Genomic DNA, 23,503 nt, shown 5'->3' with positions numbered 1-23,503 from the left:
AAAGAAAGAAGCAATTGGGAGGGATGGAAACCTAGAAAATATACAAGAAAGCAGGAAAAAAAACAAAAGATAAAAAACCCTTTTTTTTTTTTTTTAAGGGCTTAATTACCTCTCATGAATAAGTTTCCCCAGATTCTGAAGAAAATATGAATGGTATCTGCAATTACACAGGAAAGCCAAGATCCTTGCTACAGGCGGCTTCTTGCAGTCTTGTGCTCTGGGGAGAGGCAGGAGCTGCTGGTCTTTCTCAGAAGCGGAAGGAAGCAGCATCTACTTCATAGAAAAGGGTGACATAAAACATTGCAGAAGGGACAAAAAGCAAGGAATGTGTCCTGAGACCACCTCAAGAAAACCTTATAGTAAACCAGCAATTAGGAAAGGTATGACAGTGCTTGATATGGAGCTCTAAGAGGGTCAGAGCTTGTTAATGGGGCCAGACACTTGTCAATGGCTGATGGCTGCAGGGCTCATCACAGAAGCTGAAAATTTGGGTGAGCATGAGGAAACACTCCCTCTTCAGCAGCTGGTTGGAAGTGTACACAACTATTGTCAACATCCCATGCTCCGCGATGCTCCTCAACTCCAAGCAAGCAACTGGGTGAACATGCTAAGAAAATGGAGGAAGAAGGCTGATGGGCAGGAGACACCAGTGCCTAGGGTCAGAAGGGGGATCCACTAGTAAGTGTCCCAGTGGACTCAGCACCAGCTGTGTGTGCAGGAGAGAGCTGGGATCCACTGTGGCAAGCTGATTTCTCCAGAGCGGTCTTTCACTTTGGATAGACAGCAGAGGTAGTTATTAATACAAAGGCCAGTGCTACGAAAAACTGAAAATGAAGTATTGCGCTTTTCAAGTCAAGACTTAACACAAATGAGTTAACAAAAGTCTGGTTTTTAACTAGGAAAGAGAATAAATATATTTTTCTACCCTTTTATAACTGTGAGGACAACCAGAAAATGCTTCCAAAATTGATACCATACGTGCAGATTAAAACCAGGCTGCAAGCCAAATCCTCCTCTTCAGTTTCACTGGCGGAGCCCAGCAGACTGCCACAGAGCAGCAGGGGAAAGAATTTGACCCTTTGATTGCTGCATCAAATGCAGCTAGCTTCCCACTGTATTTGGTGTCCTCAATATTCAGAGTTACAAGAGGCTTTGTACTCAAAAACACATCAATTTTCTTATAGGGTAGGTACATGCTGATGTCCTGTTGCCCTGCTCTCTCCAAAGTTTGATTCTCTCTCCCTTGAGGCAGCATAACTGGAGCCCCCGGTATTGTTCCTGTCTAGCTGTGGATATAGTGAACTGCAGTAGTAGCTGCTGAAGGAGGTTTCTCTATCTCACTGGTACATGAATATGTACAACACTTATGTAAAAGACAGGAAAACCAAGAACACTAGGATAAATTACTCAGTTTGATTTTTGCCACCTTCCTTTCCCTTCATTCACTAATCATTTTCCCAACATAGATAATCTGTCAAAAAACAAATTTTCATTTGGGCTATCATTTAACTTCATCACTCCAAATGGTGCTGCTTCATTCCTATGTAGTCAAGTATAAATTGTGCTACCAGTCGTTTTCAAAGTCAGGCAATTCAAATGTTAGGGTTTATCTCATGATCGTAACAGGTTAAGGTGTATTTTTAAGGAACAGAGGCTATATATTGTATATATAAACAAGAATCTAGATTTCCCAGAGAAGAATATACAGGACTTTGTGGTAAAACTAAATCTAAAATTGCAAACCTTGAGTTAGTGATGCCTATTTACACCGTGAAATTCTGGACTTCGTCTCAGTAAGAACTGAAGACTAAAATATCTTTCTAAAACAATAGATCTAAAAGTATCCCAAGTGAAAAACTAAGTACTCACAGCATGAAAATAGCTATTTTTCTACCAGATGTAGTACACTCTGAACTACAATTCCTTACAAATTCTAAACCTGCTAAGGCCAAGCAATGAAAAGTTTTGCTGTTGTTTCTCAATAAGCTCACACTGACTGAAATCTTCATGTATAAACCTGATTTGCCCCTTAACGCACTAGGATACAGACTCAATTAAGGGCACCTGCCCACGCAGCTCAGTGACAGGCAGGGATGCCACTTACCCAGACTTCACACCTGATGATGCTATATTCAGTTTTCAGGTGATGAATTCAAGAAAATGGAGAAAGGAGAGAGGAGAGCAAGAAGGAGCATCTCACTGCTCTACTTTCTAATGCTACATCCCTCCTGAAGCCATAAAATCTTCTTCAGTTCCCTCTCTGTCAGAACTCCCTGCCCTCCAGCCCCTATCCTTTTCTTACCAGCTTCCATCCTGCCCCTATAGACCAGGTGTAGCATATGTTTCTACTGGAACCCCTTCACAGGTCTGGCTCCCCATCTCCTTTCTGAGCATATTGGGTTTGCATGACAAGGTTTTGGTAGCAGGGGTTTACAGAGGTGGCTTCTGTGAGAAGCTGCCAGAAGTTTCTCCCATGCCCTATAGAACCAGTGCCAGCTGGCTCCAAGACAGACCAAATGCTGGCCAAGACTGACCCCATCAGAGACCATGGTCGTGACTCTGAGGTAACATATTTAAGAAGGGGGAGGCAGAAGCCCACCTACACAACGGCGACAGCAGCTGTAGAGGAGAGAATATTGTGAGAGCAACAGCTCTGCAGACACTAAGGTCAGTGCAGAAAGAAGGGAGGGAGGAGGTGCTCCAGGCACTGGAGCAGATTCCCCTGCAGCCCATGGCACAGATCATGGTAGGGCAGCTGTGTCCCTGCAGCCCATGGAGACCCATGGTGGAGCAGATATCCACCTGCAGCCTGGGGAGGACCTCATTCCGGAGCTGGGAGATGCCTGAAGGAAGCTGTGACCCCGTGGGAATCCCATGCTGCAGCAGGCTCCTGTCAGGACCTGTGGAAAGAGGAGGCCCAGCTGGCACAGGTTTGCTGCATGAGTTGTGACCCCATGGGGATCCACACTGGAGCAGTCTGTTCCTGAAGGATGCACCCATGGAAGGGACCCACGCTGGAACAGTTCATGAAGAACTGCAGCCTGTGGGAAGGACTCATGTTGGAGAAGCTGGAGGAGGGCTGTCTGCTGTGGGAGGGATCCCATGCTGGAATGGAGGAAGAGTGTGAGGAGCCCTTCCCTGTGGAGGAAGGAGTGGCAGAGACAACCTGTGATGAACTGATCACAACCCCTATTTCTCATCCCCCTCCACTGCTGGAGGGGAGGATGTGGAGAAAATCACAGGTAAAGTTAAGACCAGGAAGAAGGGTGGTGGTGTGGAGGTGTTTTAAGATTTGGTTTTATTTCTCATTATCCTAGCCTGATTTTGTCAGTAATAAATTAGACTTATTTCCACAGGTCAAGTCTTGCCCATGATGGTCACTGGTGACTATCCCTGACCTTATCTCAATCCACAAGCCTTCAGTTATATTTTGTCTCCTGTGTCCAGCTGAGGGAGTGATAGAGCAGCTTTGGTGGGCACCTGGTGTCCAGCGAAGGTCAACCCACAACAGTGGGCTGGTCCTGCTCCCTTTTCCAGCACCAGGAACTTCTTTCCTGTCCCCGACTCTCCTCATTGGCAGCATTTGAGGCAGTGCTGCTTCGGATGCTCATTAAGAGCAGAGGAAAAGGTGGCTGCCCAGATTCACCCACTGCAAAAAGGCAGCACAGATCAGTTCCAGCCTCCACCAAAATCAAGCAGATAATTTTCTCCAAGGCTCAAGCCATATATGTTTTTCCAGAGAAAGCAGATCACACCTGGAAACACAACAAAACAAACAAAAACAACACAAAACCAACCTCACTATAATTTTCATATAATACAAAGTATATTCTTCACAAGTTCTATTTTTAGATATGATTCAAGTTTTGGGTAGTCCTGAAACAGTGTGGCACAAAGCACCAAGACAGAAAATTTCAGATCAGTATTTCTTTTTTAGGTGGGGGCAAAACTGTATTTGACATCTCAAAGATGAAACTCAAACAAACACCAGTGACTGCAATGTCTGACCTGCTTAATAGGGTACAGAGGCCCAAGAGATAGTTCTATCTGGTAAAAGAGAGTCATCAGTAACTTCTAGAATGAATGGTGATACTCACAGTGCTGAAGGGAACAGTATACATGGCACATCTTAAGCAGCCATGTACTGCTATGGGCACTGCAGTTGCTTGGCGTTTCCACTGGTGTCTGTTCCCTTACAGTTCCAGGAGACTTCTGTGACATGGGAGGCTACTACAAGATGAACTAGTCAATCTCTGGACTATTTCTGTACAAGAGAAGGTAATGCAATCTCATTGGATCCTAATATAGCCAAAACAGTTTTATGAATCTAGCCTTTGCACGCGTTTCCAAAAAAAGTAATGTAATGTATAGAACATCACATTAAGATGACAGCAAGGCAAAAGGAAGCTTATGAAGGGTGCTTGTAGCTACACAAATAAGGCTTGAGTGAGGTGACAGCTATGCTTACAACTGGTGATTTAACATTAGCATCTGGTGACCAAGACTTTCATAGGAGATAATTGAAAATAGCCAGGTCTTACAGTATCTTCACACACTTTCTTTTTTTTCCTAGTCAGTGCACTTCTTCACCCTAAGAAAGCACTCTTCCATCTTCAGAAGGAGAAAGCCTGAGCTGGAGTAACATGCTCATTTATAGCCCCTGCAGTTACAGATTTTTATGGATTGTTTGGAAGAGTCCAGAGAAGGGCAATGAGGATGATTGAACAGTTAGAAAATAGGACCTATGAGGAAAGATCAAAGGCATGAAACTGTTTAGAAAGTTCCCTTTCTAAAGGGAAATGTCTCTTTAGAAAGAGACATGACCTCCTTCAAAACGTAAAGGGTATGTTTAACCAAGACAAGCAGCAATCTTGGATGCTTACTGTGCTGGTTTTGGCTCATGTAGAGTTAATTTTCTTCATAGTAGCCAGAATAGGGCTAGGTTTTGGATCTGTGCAGGAAACAGTGCTGATAACGCAGGGATGTTTTAGTTATTGCTACCCCATACCATATTGGCATCTTGCTCAGCAATAAAAGCTGGGGGAAGAAGAAGCAAGGAGAGACATTTTAAGTGATGGTGTTTGTTTCTTCACGTGTGATGGAGCTCTGCTTTCCTGGGGATGGCTGAACACCTGACTGCCAATGGGAAGTGGTGAACAAATTTCTTGTTTTGCTTCACCTATTAAACCTTTTATCTCAACCCGTGAGTTTTCTCACTTTCACCCTTCAGATTTTCTCCCCCTTCCCACCAGGAAGTCAGTGTCTGTGTGGGGCTTAGCTGCCAGCTGAGGTTAAACAACACATAAGATTAAAATGTAGAGAAGGTATTGAAATTGAGGAGGTGACTTGTTCAAAGCAGCTCAGAAAAGCCAAGAACAACATTCAAGCCTTTGCATGATCAGCCCGGTGCTCTCAGCTGTAGCCATTATTTTCTGTATACTGTTTAGGTGACAGGCTCTTTCTGAATGGAAGATAAAGAATGACTCATTTTATACACACTTCCTGTGGAAGTCTTACCTGAGACCATTTTATCTTTATACTTACCAGTTGCTTTCTTTCCAACTATTCTTATTTAGCTTAAGTGAACCTCCATAACAATATGTTTGAAGAACCAGCTCAAATGCTAGAGCCATGGGATGACAGATGCCCTGTCAAAGCAGTCCCACTCTCAGGCACATCACAGATGTAGCACTTCATGTCTTCTCTCACTGCTCCAGAAGTACTCACTGTTTTCAGGAACGGCCCTTTGAACGGTTCAGCCAGCAGAGTGATACGATGAGCAAAACTCTTTTATTCAGCTACATCTGGCTTCTACAACGGGTAGTGATTTTTTAAATGAAATCAGCGTGCTGAGGATGTGCCAGCTGGACACAGTAAAAGAGGGATAGCATTCTGTTAAGCAAAGAAAGAAAAAGAAAGATAGATATTCAGTGAAGCACATTTGACCCTCAGTTTGAAAACCCAAAGAGGAAAGTAGCTGCTTATAAGAACATCTCAGAAAGAGAATTTTGAAAAAACAGAAAGTCCAGATTTTCTGGTTGTCCATACAGCCAACTACTCTCTCAGCATGTGGCAGATAATTTGACTGTAGGTAATGCATTCTAAATTAAGTTGGCTATCCAGTGAGAAAGCTGCTTTTTGTTAGGTGCCAAACAACATCAAATCCTTAGCAACTTAGGATGCTCAAGCATTTTGAGAACATACTCAGAAAGGAGAACGGTGTTACAAACTAGGCAGGACTCCCCATTATCCCATTTTTTTTCATTTTAGGAACCAAAGTCTTATATGACATATGAAGCAAAAGACCCTGATTTATTAATGGTGTTATTCAGAGCTTCATTTCTCCAAGCAATCTCTTGATAGGCACTGTGTGCAACAGACCAAAATGTAAATCAATGCAGTAAGTCATGGATCATCATAACCACAGTTTTTATTGGCTTTTCTTCGGAAATTTTCTTAGACTGCACACAATTAGTGTAAGATTGTGATATATGCAGTCCTTCTATAGTATAAGCAAACACCACTGTAGAGGGAACATCTTTTAACAGATGGAACCTCCAATCAGCAGTTTCTTAATTTTTTTTTTTATTTTTTTATTTTTTAGAGAATAGCCTCCTTTTTGGCATTGGGAGCAGTATGTAGGTGAAAATCATCCTTTTATGTCTTAAAACTTTGCACCTGTCTCAGACCATAGCCATATTCCCTTGCTCTGCATTCAAAACCATTACCAGTTTGACATTTGATGTCTTTAAACAATGAGAAGAATGGACTCTGGTTCTGAAGGTAGCTAAATTCTTATTTTTTTAATTTCTTCATTGTTTGTTCACAAAATAGAGGTCATCCTTGTTGCAGTAGAAAGATTTTTAACTAAGGGCTTGAATTCTCACGGGCATGTGAGCTCACTCCTTATCTAGGTTGGATAGGCATTCAAACTCTGACACGTGTGAAAGACTACTTCAGATACAGAGACTTTAACAGAAAGCACCTTTAAGGTCAAACCTAGTAATCAGAGTGAAGTTGCATACAGCAGCAGGTAACTGTGAGATGTGCATGAAACTCAAGTAGGGAAGCAAAAATGGAACATGGGAATATCTGAGAGTTTTCTCAAAGATATTTTACCCTCTGGCAAGTTTGCTAGACATCTGACCCCAGCGTGTGCACAGAATGCTACTTCCTACTGATATTACTACACTGTCAAAGCTATAACAAAAGAATGAATGGAAAAAACAGACCAGAACAATCTGCATTGTTTTCCTAATGAGAGTCACATATTAGACAATGTAAATATCTCAAAGTTCAAGTTCTGTAGAAACAAAACAATTCTCCCCACCCCATAACATCACATTTTGTTGCTTTCCAAATATCCTGATATAAACACTTTTTTTCAGCAAGCAAGCAACAAGCCAACCAAGCACTGGAAGAGTTTTGAACCATGACAGGGTACTGATGTCAGCCAGAAAACAGAATTCATCATGAATTAATAAAAAAGGGGGGAGAGGGGATATTGCCAGCAGGTTTTAATCATTTACAATGAAGTAATAGGAGAAAAAACACCAGCGAGAGAATAGGAACTCTAGATTTTTTCATTTGATACTGCAAGTAACGTAGACATACTCTGTTGTCTACGGGTCTGATGTTCAAGAAGTTTAGCACCCAGAATTTAAGTGTACTAGGAATTCTCTGGGATACTTAGCAGTTCTAAAACCAGGCTGTTTCTCTCCTTTCACTGTCCAAACACATTGGCCTCCTGTAATATCCTAAGAATGAATAGCTGAGATTGACATATCCCATGCTCTGGCTGCTTTAATTTTTTTCTTCTCTTTTATGGAAGTCATTGTTGAGTGATAGAAAGTTAAAATTGGGTCCAGATTAAATTTAATCAATCTTAGTGTTAATCTCAAATTTAACACAGTTGCTTTCCAGGAAAAAAAAAAAATCATTTTATCTCAAATAGTGGGTCCCAATTAAAACAACCTCTCTGGCTTGAACGCCAGCATTAGAGATGAGAGACCAAACTAATATGCTTTGCTTGGCTGGTTATCTAAGTCTTTCCACTGGCACTTTCTCAAACTAACAGCAGTGGAGGAAGGCAAGGGCAGCAACAGTATTCTGGGGTTTCTGTCAAGATGGAAGACAGAAGAAAGCAGCATGTGGTGCTATGAGAAAGGTTGAATGTGGCTGGGAATCACTGGTGTGTAACTGGTCCTGACTGAAATGTTTCATAAACATACTTAACTCAAGAAATATTTTGTAATTTCCTCAAATATGCCCCCCACTCTGCACACACACGTCTCTCATTATGGACTTAACGTGCAGCACAAGGGTCTCCCTCTCACTTGCGCAGCCAGAGGGTTCTGACATGTGAAATCTTTGGACACTATTGCAAAGTTACATGTGTGTGTGACCCTCCTGCCAGAATACAACTGGCAGCAACAAGGATACAACTTACACTCAAAGGAGTTTTCAAAAGAATAGTGTCTTGGCCTTCCTGCCTGGAGTATAACTGTAATGACAACTTATTTCTTTTTCTGCTGAAGAGAAATGCTAAAGACACCTAGTTGCCATCCTGGATTAGCAGCTAGGCCTAGTGCCAGCTCAGAGGATCAGTAGCCATGATATTTTTTTGTAGTGGGTCCTGCTACCTGCAGTGATCTGTTCCTCCTTCTGCCAGTCATACCTCAATCCACCCCTGTCTCTAACAGCAGCGATAACTTTTTTGCCACTCTGCTCAGTCTGTTATTTCAGCTCTTTAAAAAGTGAGGATAACAGGGAGAGCTAAGTACATTCCATCAGGAACCTCCCTTAAAAGTGATTCTTCAGCAGCTGCTTTTGTTTCTCAGCTCCCAGGAAACTCATAAGAAGCCTTTTCTGTGCCAGAGCTTGCAGAACACTTGCAGAAAAACATCTCCTGTCCATTTCTCTTCTCTGTCCCCTTTAATGTTTGCAATCCAAGGAAGGAACTCCTGCACACCATGGGATGCGCTCATCTCAGGCACATTGAGGGTTAATTGGCCTGGACTCTGCATACTGCTACAGCCTTTCTCTGTTCCCTTTTTAGAAGAAACCCCTCTCAAACTTACTAATTCATGCGAATCCAATATATTTTAGGCTTCCCCACTTGTCTTCCCCGCACCTTCTGAGATGGAAAGAGAACACTTGTCCTTTTTTAGGTTTCTCTGCCCTCTGGTATTTGGGCAAAGGAGGGAAATGCAATGTGAGGGATTCATTTTCACTTTAGGCCTCAGGCAACAGTAAAGTTGTATTTATTGTATTATATATATTTTACAACTTGCAGGTTTCTCCAGTGAGAATAAGCTGATGTAAATGACATTTTCTGCAGTCATCCATGTCCTTTACAGCAGTGCTCTAGACTGCTCAGCCCAAGAACCTGAGAAAAAGGTTGAAAATGCCCCCACAACAGAGAAGAAAAAGGGTTATGAACAGATCTGGGTCTTTGACCACAGCTACAAGAGAAAATAGGAGAGAAATTGGGAAGGTGAAATATGTGCATGACTTCAGGCAGCAGCATGCTGGGCAGTAGAAACAGTGAGAGAAGGACATGGACACTGTCTGGTGCTGGGAAAAGAAAGTGTCGTGGTTTAAACCCTAGCTAGACAGCTTGTTCACTCACTCCCAGTGAGTGGTGCCGGGCTGAGAGCAAACGATCCCCCCCCCACCCCGCCCCGGGGCTCTCCCCTTCCCCGCTCCCGGAGGAACGGGGAGGAGGATCGAAAGGGTGCAACTCCCAAGGGTTGAGACAAGAACAGTCCAGCAACCAATGTACAACACAAATCCACCGCTACTACCAACTACAACAATGATAAGGGAAAATAACAAGGGAAGAGAATACGATACCACCGGCCAGGAAACAAGGCCCACCTGGAAGCCTATGTCCTTCCGGGTAACTCCCAGTTACCCCCCACCCCGGCCATGACGTGCTGTGGTATGGAATACCTCTTTGGCTAGCCTGGGTCAGGCGCCCCGTCTCTGCTTCCTCACAGCTTCCCCTCCTCCCTGGCAGAGCATGAGCCTCACAAAGTCCTTGGTCAGGGTAAACATCACTTAGCAACAACCGAAAACATCGGTATCACCAGCACTGTTGCCAGGCTGGAAGACAAAACACAGCGCTGCACCAGCTACCACGAAGGAGAAACATGACTGCTACTGCTGAACCCAGGACAGAAAGTAACAACTAGTTAAGCAGAGTGCTGAGAAAGCCCAATCATGATACAGCAACAAGGTGTATAGAAGAAATTTGGATAATGGTGTGGAAGGAGTCAAAGCCGTACTGAGGACTGGGAAGAGCTGAGCATTTGGCTGTCTCTCCTACAAAAGCAATGCATTCACATTGCGTGTGATTCTCACACAACTGCCCTTAGTATGGGCATAAAAGAGTACGGTACCTGCTTGGTGGAACTAGCCCAAAACAGCCTGATGTCAGCACCTGAAGAGTCCCTGTCCCACCCCTAGCCCAACCCAATACAGAGGTTCTGCCAGCCCTGCTGCCCTTCTCCTGCCTAGACCTCTTCACTATTCCTTCCCCCAGTGCCTCTCCCTCCTGCTTGTAATTAAATCTTGTCAGCCTCTTCCAAAGGCTAATAAAGGAGGTTATGCTGAATGAACCCATGGCTTCTCATTTGGATGGAAGGTCACTGCAAACATAGAAATGTTAGGGAAGAGGCAGGAGTGAGGAGCAGGTAGTGGTCTGTTGGTCTCAGCTCCCTTTGCTATGTCCCTAATGACTTGCAGAGATAGTAGTTGTCAATGGAAGCAATGGGATGTGGATACACAGGTTGTATACAGATGCAAAATTTCTCCTTGTACATTAAAAAAGGAAAAGGAGAGAATCTACTAAACTCCATATTTTCTCTGGCACTTTAGGAACCCCAGGGCTAGCAAAGACAAGTGTTAGGTGCTTTTGGCTTATAAGCAGGAAAATACAGCACACCATCCTAATGAGTGGTATACCCTAATTTATTACCACTAAGAGGGAGATCAGAAGGGAGGAGGAGAAAGGGAAAGGGAGTGAGATAAGCAGAGTGAGGGAGAGTACATAACAGTGCAAGCTCTCACTTCCTGGCTGGATTTATGCAAAATCAGATTACTTTCTTCTGCAGGGCTTCTGAGGTAGATGAAAGGAGCTGTCTTCTTCTGAAGAGGTCTATCCAACAAATGCTAGAGGTTATGTTTTACAGCATCATTGCTGAAGATAGCATCTAGTTTTTTCTACCTTTTGTTTTAATTTATCCACATGGGAAAGTCATGGGTCATGTGCCCTCTCCACAGAGTGCAACTTGATACTTCCTAAATGGATCTATGATTTCAAGTGAACTGACACACTGCTCTGTGCCTCACCTTAGGCCAACCTGTAGGGGGAATCAACAAGCTCGTGTTACAGAAAGGTTCAGAAGTCAGGTCTATTTCTCCTCCCTCACCATCTTCTGCTGTGATTCATTTAAAATGTTCTAAATAAATGGAGGTTCAGTATCTCTTTGGAGAAGCTATTCCCAGCTTGGCAATAGTACATACCAAAATAGTTTTCCTCTGCCACTTCTTCTTCTTCCCTACCTTACTTTCCTCCCTTAAAAAAAGAATCCCAGATCCTGCCTAATTTCTGAGAAGGTATTATGTATCCTGTCCATGTAGCTAGAAACTGATGCTTTGAAACCCAGGTTAAAGACCTAGAAGAAGTATTATATATTGCCAGACAAATAAACTTAATCAGCCACCTACGAAAGTCTACACAACTTGTAACTCACTACAGCATCTGAATATAAACAAGAAACCTGAATCCACAGTGCTCAAGCTGGGAATGAGAAAAAAACATTTAGAAGTTGATACATATCTCAATTATTTCTTCCAGGTCTGATTAAACAAATATAAAACAAACTGAGTCTGCTTTCAGACCCAGCTGACACCCAAGTGAAGACGTTGGCAGGAGAGCTCGTCATGAGATGCTGGTAACAGCAGCTCCAACTCACAGCACTTTCTGGGTTCATTTTGTTCCCAAAAAAAGTTATCTAGTTCTCGCATTGATATTGCCACTTCAGAGGCCAGCTTGATTTCTCCCCCCAAGCTTTTCCTGGGTCTGGGAGAGGAAGCAATGACATGACAATGTAAGAAATTAACGTGGCCGAAGTCTCAACTCCATGCATCTCGGTAGGAGGACAGGTAAGCGCTGCTGTCTGTCTTGGCCTCTCTCAGGAATCAGAAGAAGGAGGAGGAATGCAGCTGTGAGAAGGAATACTCCAGAGCCAACAGCAGCGAGCAGGAGCCGGGATAGAAGGAGCTCAGGAACGGTATATGCTTGCTCAGCATGTTGCAGCGGCTGTGCTGCTCAGACTCTGGGGTGACAATTCTCCCCCTGTGCCACTACAAAATAAAATTAGTGTCTGCTTCCCCTTCTGCCTGCCTGATTTATACACACATAACCTTAGAGCTGTCAGACTCCAGTGGAAATAATGAGATCCTGACAGATGAGAAAGTTTTCCCATGTCCCTTTCCGAGGGTGCAGCTGCCAATCAGTAGAACTCCAAGCCTCCCAACCTCATCATTAGTAATACTGGAGGCACTACCAGAATCTTAGGCAATATGTTTGGATAAATTTCAATCATCCCTGCTGCTGACTCAGTGCTTATTTCTCCACTTTTACCGTGGTCCCTCACCCACCCACTTCTACACTCGCAGCCCTGACATATGGCCTGCATTATACCTTCTCTCTTATTCAGGATTTAAATCATCTTGCCTGCCCAGGAGCCTGTCATGGATCAGACACCAGAATGAATAACCTACTGGGGACTGAGGAGATCACACCTGAGCTTTCCAGATTACGCCATAGGGATGGCAGGGCCAAGCAGACTCAACAGCTGCCTCCCTGTAGTAGCACAAAAGGAAGACAGAAGTTAAATGATTCGTTTCTCCACTGCTCAAACAGATTCAACTTGCTTGAAAGACATACCCAGCTTCATCTTCCCTCCCCCTTTTTATAGTTTGGGAGTTTGGGCTTTTTTAGTTCAAGTGACTTTTTCTGGAAAACTGGCTACCAAAATAAAATAGTGACCCAGCTGCTCCTTTTACAAATGGACAGCACATCAGATTAGCCTTGGAAAATTAACATGATAAAGAGGAAGCAAACAATTATTTAGGTTTATAAACATCAGTGATTCATGAGGGTACTGCATAAATATGTACATCCCAGACACTTCTGAAGATTTCTCAGCCTGTACTATTACAGTTACCTCTTGGGTACACCCATACCTTTTCCTCTCTTTTCTCTCCTTTTATTAATCTCTTCTCTGTGGAAACAAGCAGAAAGGAGAAGTTGCAAGTACCAAATTGCAGATCTGGGACCTAAGAGGAGCACCAGTACAAGGATAAAACAGTGTTCTGGGCAGGAAAGATAGACAAAAAAGAAATCCATGGCCTTTCATTGAAATAGATGACACCATTCTTCTTTGTACAAATACATTGTAGAAGGGCAAAAAAGGGTTGCTTTCAACCATTTATAGAGCTCCATTTGTCAGTGTGGGACACCAAATACATGTGTTTTCTAACATTCCTGCGCAATAGAAAGAAAAAAGAGGACAGGGTGCCATATTCAATGAAATGGTTTAGAACTAAATTTAGTTTTAAATACCTCAGGGCTGTTGCTTGCCTTCTATGACAATTCCTGAGGCATTTAACAAATCTTACTAGCTAACTGAAAGGACAGGTCCAGTTGCTCATTGCAGTGTTGTTTGTAATGTTCACAGAGGACACCCACAAATTTGCCTTCTCATCAAGCCACCAGAGTAACAACAGCACAACAGATGTTGAACACAGCTGACAAAGAAACATGACATCCCAAGGAAAAGCTACCTAGGTTATCAACTGACTCAGCAGAAATTTGTAAAGTATTCCAGTCCAGGTTTTTCCTTATGCAGGAAACAAGAACTGTCATAGGATGGTTGTGACCTTCCAGAAATAGCTTACATGGGCTGGGTTATTAGACAGAAGCATCCTTCATGAAGTCTCGGAGTGGAGCTCAGACTGCCACTGTTCTTCATGGAGCCAAGTATTTGATAGTAGAAACCTATTCTTAGGAGCTGGTAGCTCCTAATAGTGGCATAACCTGCAGGCAGACATCTGCTTCTTCCTGATTTCTTCTTGGGGGTCACAAACTTCAGGCAGAGTAACAGTTGTAGATGAGACTGCCTTCAATTGACATTTGATGAGGTTGCTCCTTAAAAGTAGGTCCCAGCATGAGGCTTAGCAGTTTCTATCAGAAAATTCTGCAGAAATACTCCAAAATTGCAAATTTAAATGGAGGAAGAAGTCCATCCCCCATTCAGCAAATAAAATGAAAATTACTCTAGTTCAAGAAATGTTATCTGCCCTATTCAACTTCTGTGTCTGTAGCTGAGGGGTGCAAGCAGAGCAATCACAAGCATAAGTATGAGCTAAAACACCATGCAAAAGCCCAAGGAGCAGAGCACCCCTCTAGAAAGCCTCTCTTAGGCACAGAGAATAATTGCCTAAAGTCAGAACATTCTCATTCCCTAACTAAGGTGATCAGTCATAGTACTTAGGAGATGCATTGAGCCTTACAGAAATCAGTATGAGAGTTGCCAGCTTTACCAATGGATGTAAGACTCTGCAAACTTGGTTTACTTGCAAGCTGCTTTATGTCATCAGGCTTCCTATAAAACTTGTGAATGTAATACAGCCCAGAGTCTTCTTTGAGGCTTTGAGATGTGCTACACCCAGACTTAGATTCAATCATCTATTTATAAATCCTGTAATGTTTGTGGCTAGTCTCATTTCAGCTGCCAATTAAGTGTATTCAGTCTTTTATAGAGCTTAGAGGCTGGGATCCAGGCTCCTAAGACCTTTGAGAAGGCTGGAATAGTCTTATGCATGTGTAGATAAGGAGATAGTAGTCCAACCAAGTGATTCAAGTATTATGTAAACAGCTGGCTGTTTGGACTCATTTTCAAGAGTCTCTGTCCCTTATCATTAGCAATATTCAAATTCAGTCAAAACACTTACAAGAGCTCTTGCATTCCTCTCAGACTAAATAGAATTCACTCACTGCTGTACTGGGAATGAAGCTAAACATTAAACAAGTTAATCTTCATCTAAATGGGTTGTAAAGCAGCTTTTCTCCATAAAAATGTAAGCTACTTAAGAAATAAAGTGTTCAGGTTAATATCATGTCTGCATGTCCACATACTTCTCCTGCCACAAGCTATATATTTGTTTGTGGTTTTATAAGAGTCATAAGAATTATAGGATACGTTAAAAATGTAATAAGAGAAAAACACCATCTCATGTCAGCACCCCTCCAGTGCAAATTCTTATGCATCACAACAGCAAATTCTGTTTATAGTTTGAGGGTACCAGCTAAGTCTACAATTTTCAGTGTTCTCTCTGTCTGAATCCATCTCTCTGAAACCATCCTCTCTGGCCTTAAAAAAAATGTTTAAAGAGATTGAGTGTGCTTAATAGCATATAGCAAAGAGAGGATTTAATGACAGGGGGTGGTAGTCAGACAGATGTGACCTAAACCCAACTATTTTATGTCTTTGAGGAGTAAACCAAGTATCTAAGGCGACTCAGCTCAGCTCAGCTCGACCTTATCAACTCATCAGGATGTGAAAGATGTGTGGGAGGAACTTGACAAAAGGGATGCTTTGTGTTTGTGATCTCCATCCATCCTGCATTAGGTTACCACAGTAACTTGGCTTCTTTTGCTCCAGGGATTGCCTACAAAAAAAAAAACAAACAAGGTAAGGAAACCCTGGCCTTAAGATCATGCTGCCATCTGGAAGCATGCTGTGGGGCATCAGTCTTAATTACATCTATTTGTTTAAAAGAGATGCTGCTGCTCATTAAACAGATCAAATCCCTTCAGTTTATCCTTCATGTAGGCTACTTAACGTGGCTAAGACTGGCCCAGACCTGGGCTGTAAGTTAGTGCTGCCCTAGTTTTCCACTGTCTCAGGGCTGCCTTACCTCCCACTATCCTGAGAGAGCCTATATTTCTTACTGTCCTCAGTCTCTCAGCAGCACAGCTCTCAAGTGTAAACAGACTGTAAGGGCCCAGCTGTCTCAGCAGAACTGGGATCCAGGAATTGCTATCTGCTGTGCACAAGCCAAAAATAGCTTTGGGGAACATAACAGAAGTGACCAGAGCTGCTCTCAGACTGTGCCACTGCCCTGTTGCACTATTAAAATCCCGAGACCCCAGCAAGAAAATGCTGCTAATAAAAGTTGAGGGGAAGAAATGAGTCTTACGTTTGCTGACACACATTTTTTCAGGCCTGAAAGAAAATATGCTGGTTTGATTTCTGCATATCAGGTACTGAAGGAACAATAGGCAACTCCAGCGCAGCACAGTACTGTTTTCATGCACTTACTAGCAGGACCCTTCTGTGCAACTTCCTTTTTATGTAACCTGTGTAAGAGTTGTCACTCAAATAGACTGAGGGAAAGTGCAATGCAATACAGATAAGACACGGTTGTATCTTTTTACTGGCAATAAAGGCCATAAGCACAAATAATTCAGTAGACACCTAAATATTTATTCCCCAACTTAGTAGTGCAGTTATTCATCTCACAGAGTCCATTTCACCCTTAAATTATATGACCTACTTTGTAGCTTTTTTTCTTTCTGTAGAGGTTTTACAGCTACATACGACCTCAACAAATCATGCCTGCCCATTCTTAATTTAGAAAAACAACAACAACAAACCCCAACTTATTTAAGGCTATCTCTAATCACTCCAGAGACAGAACCTTCCTTGTGCCTCTACTGCCTAGGGCAGTGTTTGCGTCTCGCTCCAGAAGTCGTTTAAGACACAACAGCACCATCTACCGAGACTAACCTCCTTCGGTGAATGCTAGTATGCCTTGAAAAATACGTTAGATAAAAGATATATTATTCAACTGGTATAAGTACTATGTTATTAGTGACAACGTGTTGAGTAAAAAGGAAAAGGAAACTTTTTTAATCTTTCCATGAAAACCGTTAAACTTTACCTATGAATGTTGCTTTTCTCAAAGCTGAGGAAAACACTGCTTCCATGTCAGCAGTCAAGGTTGAGAATAAAATCAATTATCATATAAATGATATTTTGTGGGTGATATGCTTCATTTGTCCTGCTGCACACACATATTAAAACAAAGGGGAAAATCAACATAGTTGTTCCATCTTGGTAGTATATAGCAATCTCCTACTGAGATATACAAGTTTTCAGCACAATAATTAAGAATCTACACTTTTTTTGGGAAGGTGGTGGTTTGAATCTGCTTCTTTATAGACTAGATTCAGCAACGCATGACTGTGAACTGTCTGAGAAGTAGCATCAGATAGCATCCAGCCCTAGTTACTGTATTAGCTCAGTATTTCAAAGCATTTTTATCACCATTTTATGGCTTACAATGCAATTTCTCTTCATCCTGTATTAAATAATCAGCCACAACCACGGCAAGATGATCTTTCAGTATTCTTTTTTAAAATCTCATATATATTGTTTCTAGGCACTCAGCTTAATATGTCTTGACACTGTCTTTGATTCAGTGCCTAAAAATGCACACTCTGCCTGGCTGGTTGCCTGGCTGATTTGCTTAAATCTGCTTTTAAGAAACACTGAAGACATTGATATTCTGTCTCACTTAAACAAATAAATACAGTCTGCTTTGTAGAAAGCAGATACTGTGTACTTCCTCTTTTTGTTCCTGTTTAATAGGATCTGGAGACTGATTAAAGAAAGAAAGAAATAACAAAAATCCTGTAAGAGGTTTTGAAGGAGATAACACTAGATTCATGTCTATAGCAGGTTCTATGGAGCTTCACTGTTTCTGCTTATTACTTTTCTGTGGCCTGATGTCCTTTAGACTACAGTAACAAACTGATGCATATTGATATACAGGTGTTCAAGAAACATCCTCTTTAATCAAACAGTTGAAAATTCATGAGCAGAAAGGAAAACCTGTGCCAAGAATGTAACCCCCACCTGCTGTTGCATTTCCACATGCATCATTTGCACTTGTCTGGACCTTGGGTATGGTCAGCTGCAACTCTGGATCTGTATTTCAACTTTCAATCTCACCTCACTATCACACTTTCCTGCCTCCTGCTTAGGTTTTCTAGCTTTTCTTTTTATTTTTTTTTAAATCTGAATTTTAAGGATTGATCAATATTCATTAAGTAGCACAACATAGATGGAATGACATTATAAAATCTCTGTAGTTTACTATATAACATTTTAATACACATATAATCAAGATGATTTGAAAAGCAAAAGTTACAGGAATGATACAGCAATTGCATGCAAATTGCACTGAGACTACTCAAACTTTTTTTCTAAAATAAGGACAGATATCAGGTGCTGGCCCTGAGTGGGAAACCCTGGTGCAAAGACACAGGCTGGCCCCTGTCAGGCTGGGAGCAGCAATGTGGGAAGAGACCCAGATGCATGGGAATGAGCCAGCAGCATGTCCTGGCTGCAGGGATGCACAGCAGCACCCTGGGCTGTGTTAACAGGGTCAGAGCCAGGATACAAAGGGCGGGATTCTCTCCCTCTGCTTGGCACCTCTACGATTTCGTTTTCAATCATCAGCTGTGTCTGATTTTTGGTCTCTTGTCCAGAACAGACATCAACAAACTGAAATGAGTTCAGTGTTTGGAGACTGGAACATTGTCCTGTGAGAAGGGCTGAGGGACCAGGGTTTTTTCAGCCCGAACAGAGGCTTTGGAGGGATGTAGTACCAAGATGGACCAAGAAGATGGAGTCTGGTTCTTCAGTGGTGCACACTGGAAGGATGGGAAACAATGAGCATAAACAGAAACAAGAGAACTGCGAAATGCATATGGCAACAGTGAAGGAGTGGAACAGATTGCCCGAATAGGCTGTGAAGTCACCAAGCTCACCGCTTTAGAGTGGTGCTACTGTCCCTGTATACACCTTCTTTCTCTCCTTAACTCAAGTACTCCACAGATTCATTAGTGCCTCTTCACTTTTCATTTTTACTGTAAATATGAGCACTGATACCTTCTGGCTATCCATATGCTCAACTACGACAGTTTTAAGCTTCACGAACACATCAAGTTTAAGCTTTAACAATCCAATCGCAAAATGAAAACAAACTCATTCTGTGCTTCATTCAACACTCTCACACATACTAACAGCAATAGTTACAACAGCAGCAACACCCCTTAACCATTATACATACATTGAATTTTTCCAGAAGTTTTCTTGATGAGGCAGACCAAAATATTATGAAAGCCTTCTATTACTAAGGACAAGGCTTGGGTATACACTATGAAAAACCTCTTAAACACTGCATTTTCAGCAATGTACAATGAAAGCAATATGCTTAGCTGATGTTTGAGAAAAAATTTCCCAAGTCTAAGGTGCAACAAAGCTAAAAAATAATCCTATCAGGCATCCAAATAGGTCGTGAAGGGTTGCTCCGGGGAGCAGGAAACATCTACTTGTCCTCCATCTGTGCACAGCCTAACACAGCAGTCTCCTCCTCCATAACAAGGTTCTCAAGCACTGCAGAAAGTAAATCCAAGATTAGGCATAGCAGACTTATACTAGTGTGTGTTACAAATAATGGAATGTGCCCCTTGGCAACAAAAACTGTGTCAGATAACATCAGGCCATGTATGTATATAATTATGCATACAAAACTGGACCCAAGTTGAATAGCTACTTAAAAATATCCTTCAAGGCCACATTTTTAAGTTCCTCAGTTTCACGTGAGCAAAGGTATATGTACACAGAATGGTTGAGGTTGGAAGGGACCACTGGGGATCATCTAGTCCAACCTCCCTGCTCATGCAAGGTTACCTAGAGTACATTGTTCAGGATTGTGCCCACACAGCTCTTGTATAAAAAATAAGAATGAATAATCTTTGCAACTGCATAGTTATCTAACTTATTTATATGCAAAACTGTTTGTTGTGTTTGGTTTTGTTTGGTTTGTTTCTCTTAGCAGCATCTTGTCTGCACTATGGGCTCATTGAAACACTTAAACATAAACATCAGGAAGGTGAATATGAACACTGTATGCATGCATGAGTTTAAGACCCTTTCAAAGTTTGGCTCTAAGATTACTAACAGCAAAAAATCTGAGAAAACCCTTCATGTATGCTGGTTAATGTTAAGGTATGTTTTCCATTCCTTAAGGATCCTGCCAAATTTAAGGGAAGAAAGAAGGGGAGGGAGAGCAAGATATAAAGTACTCATTGTTCCTACTAAGTTTCCTTTTTGGGCTATTTTATTTTATCATTTACAGAGAGTATTGTTTTACTTCAGTAGGGAAGAGAACTTGGATCCTTAATTCAGCAAGTGAACTTTATCCAAGCTTTATGCATACAAACAGTTCCTGTGACTTTAGCATAGCTTACTATAAGTTTGAGACATGCTAAGATGTTCTGTTAACTCAGATCTCTGTGCACATAACTGCCTTTGAAATTATTTTTTTTATCACTTCTATAAAGCATTTGCCTTGTTTGGATCCTAGTTAATGCTATCACTATTTCTCCTTCTCCTTCCTTCCAGTGTGCTTGGCATCCTGCACAGGAAAAGGGGGGAGAAGAAAAAAAGTAAAACCATCAGTATCTTTGCAGTGGGTGAGCAATGGAAATAGTGGAAACAGCAACAGAAAGAAGTAGTCTGGTCTGAGAACAGGTGGGGTTTCTGCCCCTATCCCCCCCCTTTTTTTTTTTTATTTATTTTAATAAAAAAGAAACATGCCTTTATTTTTCTAAAAAGGCTGAGACTTAATCCATTTTTTATATGTAACGCTCATAGTTAGGAGTTGAATGAGAACTGGAAGGAGTTCTGACATTGGGTGTAGGGCTACAGAGAGGGACAATACTTGAGTCTGATCAATGGGACCACAGGACCGAAATTAACTGGCAGAAGGAAAGAGGCAAGAGACTGAAAACACAAGCAAAAGCATCAATGTTGTAAATGGAGTGAAGGAAAGGCAAAACAGTCCTTTGTATCAGCCTCCCTGACACAAAGGATTCAGCGAAGCCACAAAGCCAGGTTATGTAGTTATAAATACTGCTTGCTGTCAGATCAGCGGGATCAGTTCTCTGTCCCCACAACATGGGGAGTGAGACATCTGATTTGAAAGCAGAACAGCTTACACATGCAGGTCACTAGATTTCACAAGATCAGGAAAAGGTACTGGGAGGTCTTGTTTGCAACCACACACTATTACATTTGAATAAACATAACCATTAACAAAAAAATAGTGATAGTGTGACAAGCATCAGATTGCAGCTCTCATGCAACCAAGAGCATGAAATAGAAGATGAGATAAAACAATCTACAGAGAGGTTTCCTAGGGGAAAATAAATAACATATCCTTCAGTAACAAAAATGTGACACAATTGTAGCAAGAAACTTCTCATTTAATCTTTCTCGACTTGCACTGTAAAGCACATTTACCTTTTCTGTACACAGATACCAGTATTTTTGACTGTAGCAGCTGGATTGGACTTGGACCTGAAACAACTGGAGGACCTGCAAAGTTTCCTTGCCTTGAGCAACAAACAATGCAGGGCATGCAATTTTAGCTCACGAGTGGGATGCAGGTTTTCTCAGACTTCCAGTCAGGGGTATGAGTGAATGTGAACAGAAGTCAACCTCTGCTACTAGATTACACCTACCTTACTGCTTGAGTGAGCCTATCAAGTTGTGTGAGATATGACAGGTAAAAATACCAAACCCTATGCCAAGGGCTTCACACATCCACTTCACCGAAACAAAGGAGGTTGAAAACACATCTTGTTTTGAAGGCTCTTATTACATTCAGTACTGTATGCAGGCTTACATTTTTGAGATTAAGCATTTTCTATCAGCTGTACATCCAAGTTCACTGAGTCTGCGCATGTAGGAAGCAGGTGGTAGCAGCAACAGCTCATAATGCAAGGTGTTGTGATGTTTTAAATGGAATTCTCTGTCATGACTCCTGCAATGTTGCACAGTGCATTGTGCACCACTGCACTGTCCCTGACGAAACTATACTAAACCAATCTCAAGGTAGGAGGGGTTTGTTTGTTCAATTACACTTGTATCATGCCAGAACTGAGGTGACTAGGACCCCAACCACACATGGAAAAAAAACATATAGTATTCCTTGTGCTGTATGCAAACACCCAAAACCAGAAGAAGAAACTAAAACCCACACACGAGAGCATGCTTGAGAGGTTCTTAAAACTATTTTATCACGGTAACTGAGAGTGTAAAAATGTAACTAATGATTTGTTACCTGCTCTATTTCATCACAAAAATCATGGTGCATACATTCTCTTCAGCTCCCGAAAGACACAGGCTGGATGCAGCTGGTCAGTCCACCAGCCTGCTGCATCTGCAAGCCTTGAAGCAGATGTGATGGTGCATTGCTCAGAGCCATCCAAGGCATGCTTCTCCTGACTGCAGCTTCACACCACGACCACCTGGAGGCAGAGAGCTGATCCCACATCACCCACATAACCACTTCTGCACAGCTGGGCAGTCTCAGCTCAGTTTGCATGGGACTTTCAGCTCCTCAGAGTTTAGAAGATAGGGTGGTGAGGAAAAGATAGCTGTCACGAAGACTTAAGTGCAAAATGCCAACTTAAATCATGGAAATACAGCCCTGTGAAACTGGTGATTTTCCTCTCAGAACTTCAGCAGTAATCAGCCATCTTTTTATTATGAACCTCCGATAGAGTTGACTGGGGAATGGTATAGGTAGAGCACATATTAAAAAATAATTTTAAAAATCACTATTTATGCTGATGATTTCTTCACAATAGAATCTGCCCTAGAGTTGGCCCAAAATTAAAACTGTTATTAAAAAAAAAAAAACGTTTGAAGTATTTCCATGTTTATTAGGCTTCTTCCAGACATTGTTTGACAGTATGAAGGATGGGATTAAGATGTCTAAGTACTCCTACTAAAGAAAGACAAAACAGCATTTGAGATAATTTGCTTTGCCAGAAACATACTTTAGGGTCAAAATCAGCATTCATGTTGTCTGTTTTTAAACAGAAAACCCTTTCTCCTCTATGGGTTACCTGTTACCACTGTTTTCAGCTTTCAACTAATTTCTCAGAAAAGGCACAAAATTAGACAGCGTGATATAAATGTAAACAGCCATCATTTAAAAAGACAGTGAAAAAAAAAAGGTGTAATTTGCCTGATCAGTCATCATACAGCACAGATATCACTGAAGCTGGTACCTCTGCATTTCTGCATGGGAATGCATGTTACAAAGTAAGATTGGGAATACTGTCCATAGGTATTCAAGTGGCATAGATTACTCCTCAGCTGTTACATTTAGGTCAGGTAGTTTTCTAGACAAGATACCCGCCAAAGAGAGAAAATGAAAATCTATGGAGTTTGTCTAAGGAGAACCTAGGCCTTAAAGAGGCAGGAATAAAAAGTTAATCACTTTGCTGTATTCCACCAAACACAGATAGCAACATGCGGGGGGGAGTGGAAATACCCCCAGG

The 23,503-nt window shown here is 41.9% G+C and overlaps 1 long non-coding RNA gene across 1 annotated transcript; it reads right to left on the bottom strand.

Annotated features, from left to right (window-relative positions):
- Positions 1-3,631: 3,631 nt before the first annotated feature.
- On the bottom strand, positions 3,632-21,934 carry LOC133266406 (uncharacterized). Its single transcript, XR_009742379.1, has 4 exons — positions 21,838-21,934; positions 4,884-5,037; positions 4,542-4,742; positions 3,632-3,755 (listed from the first exon to the last, which is right to left on the bottom strand). It is a non-coding gene; the product is annotated as an uncharacterized LOC133266406 (long non-coding RNA).
- Between the last annotated feature and the right edge of the window lie 1,569 nt (positions 21,935-23,503).

Source organism: Pezoporus flaviventris, unplaced genomic scaffold (genome assembly GCF_033815535.1).
Source record: "Pezoporus flaviventris isolate CSIRO_AGI_PZ_B2104156 unplaced genomic scaffold, CSIRO_AGI_Pfla_v1 ptg000007l, whole genome shotgun sequence".
In the NCBI taxonomy this organism is placed as follows: domain Eukaryota; kingdom Metazoa; phylum Chordata; class Aves; order Psittaciformes; family Psittacidae; genus Pezoporus; species Pezoporus flaviventris.
The sequence above is the reverse complement of the archived record's forward strand: the minus strand, read 5'-3'. Positions and strand labels throughout refer to the sequence as shown.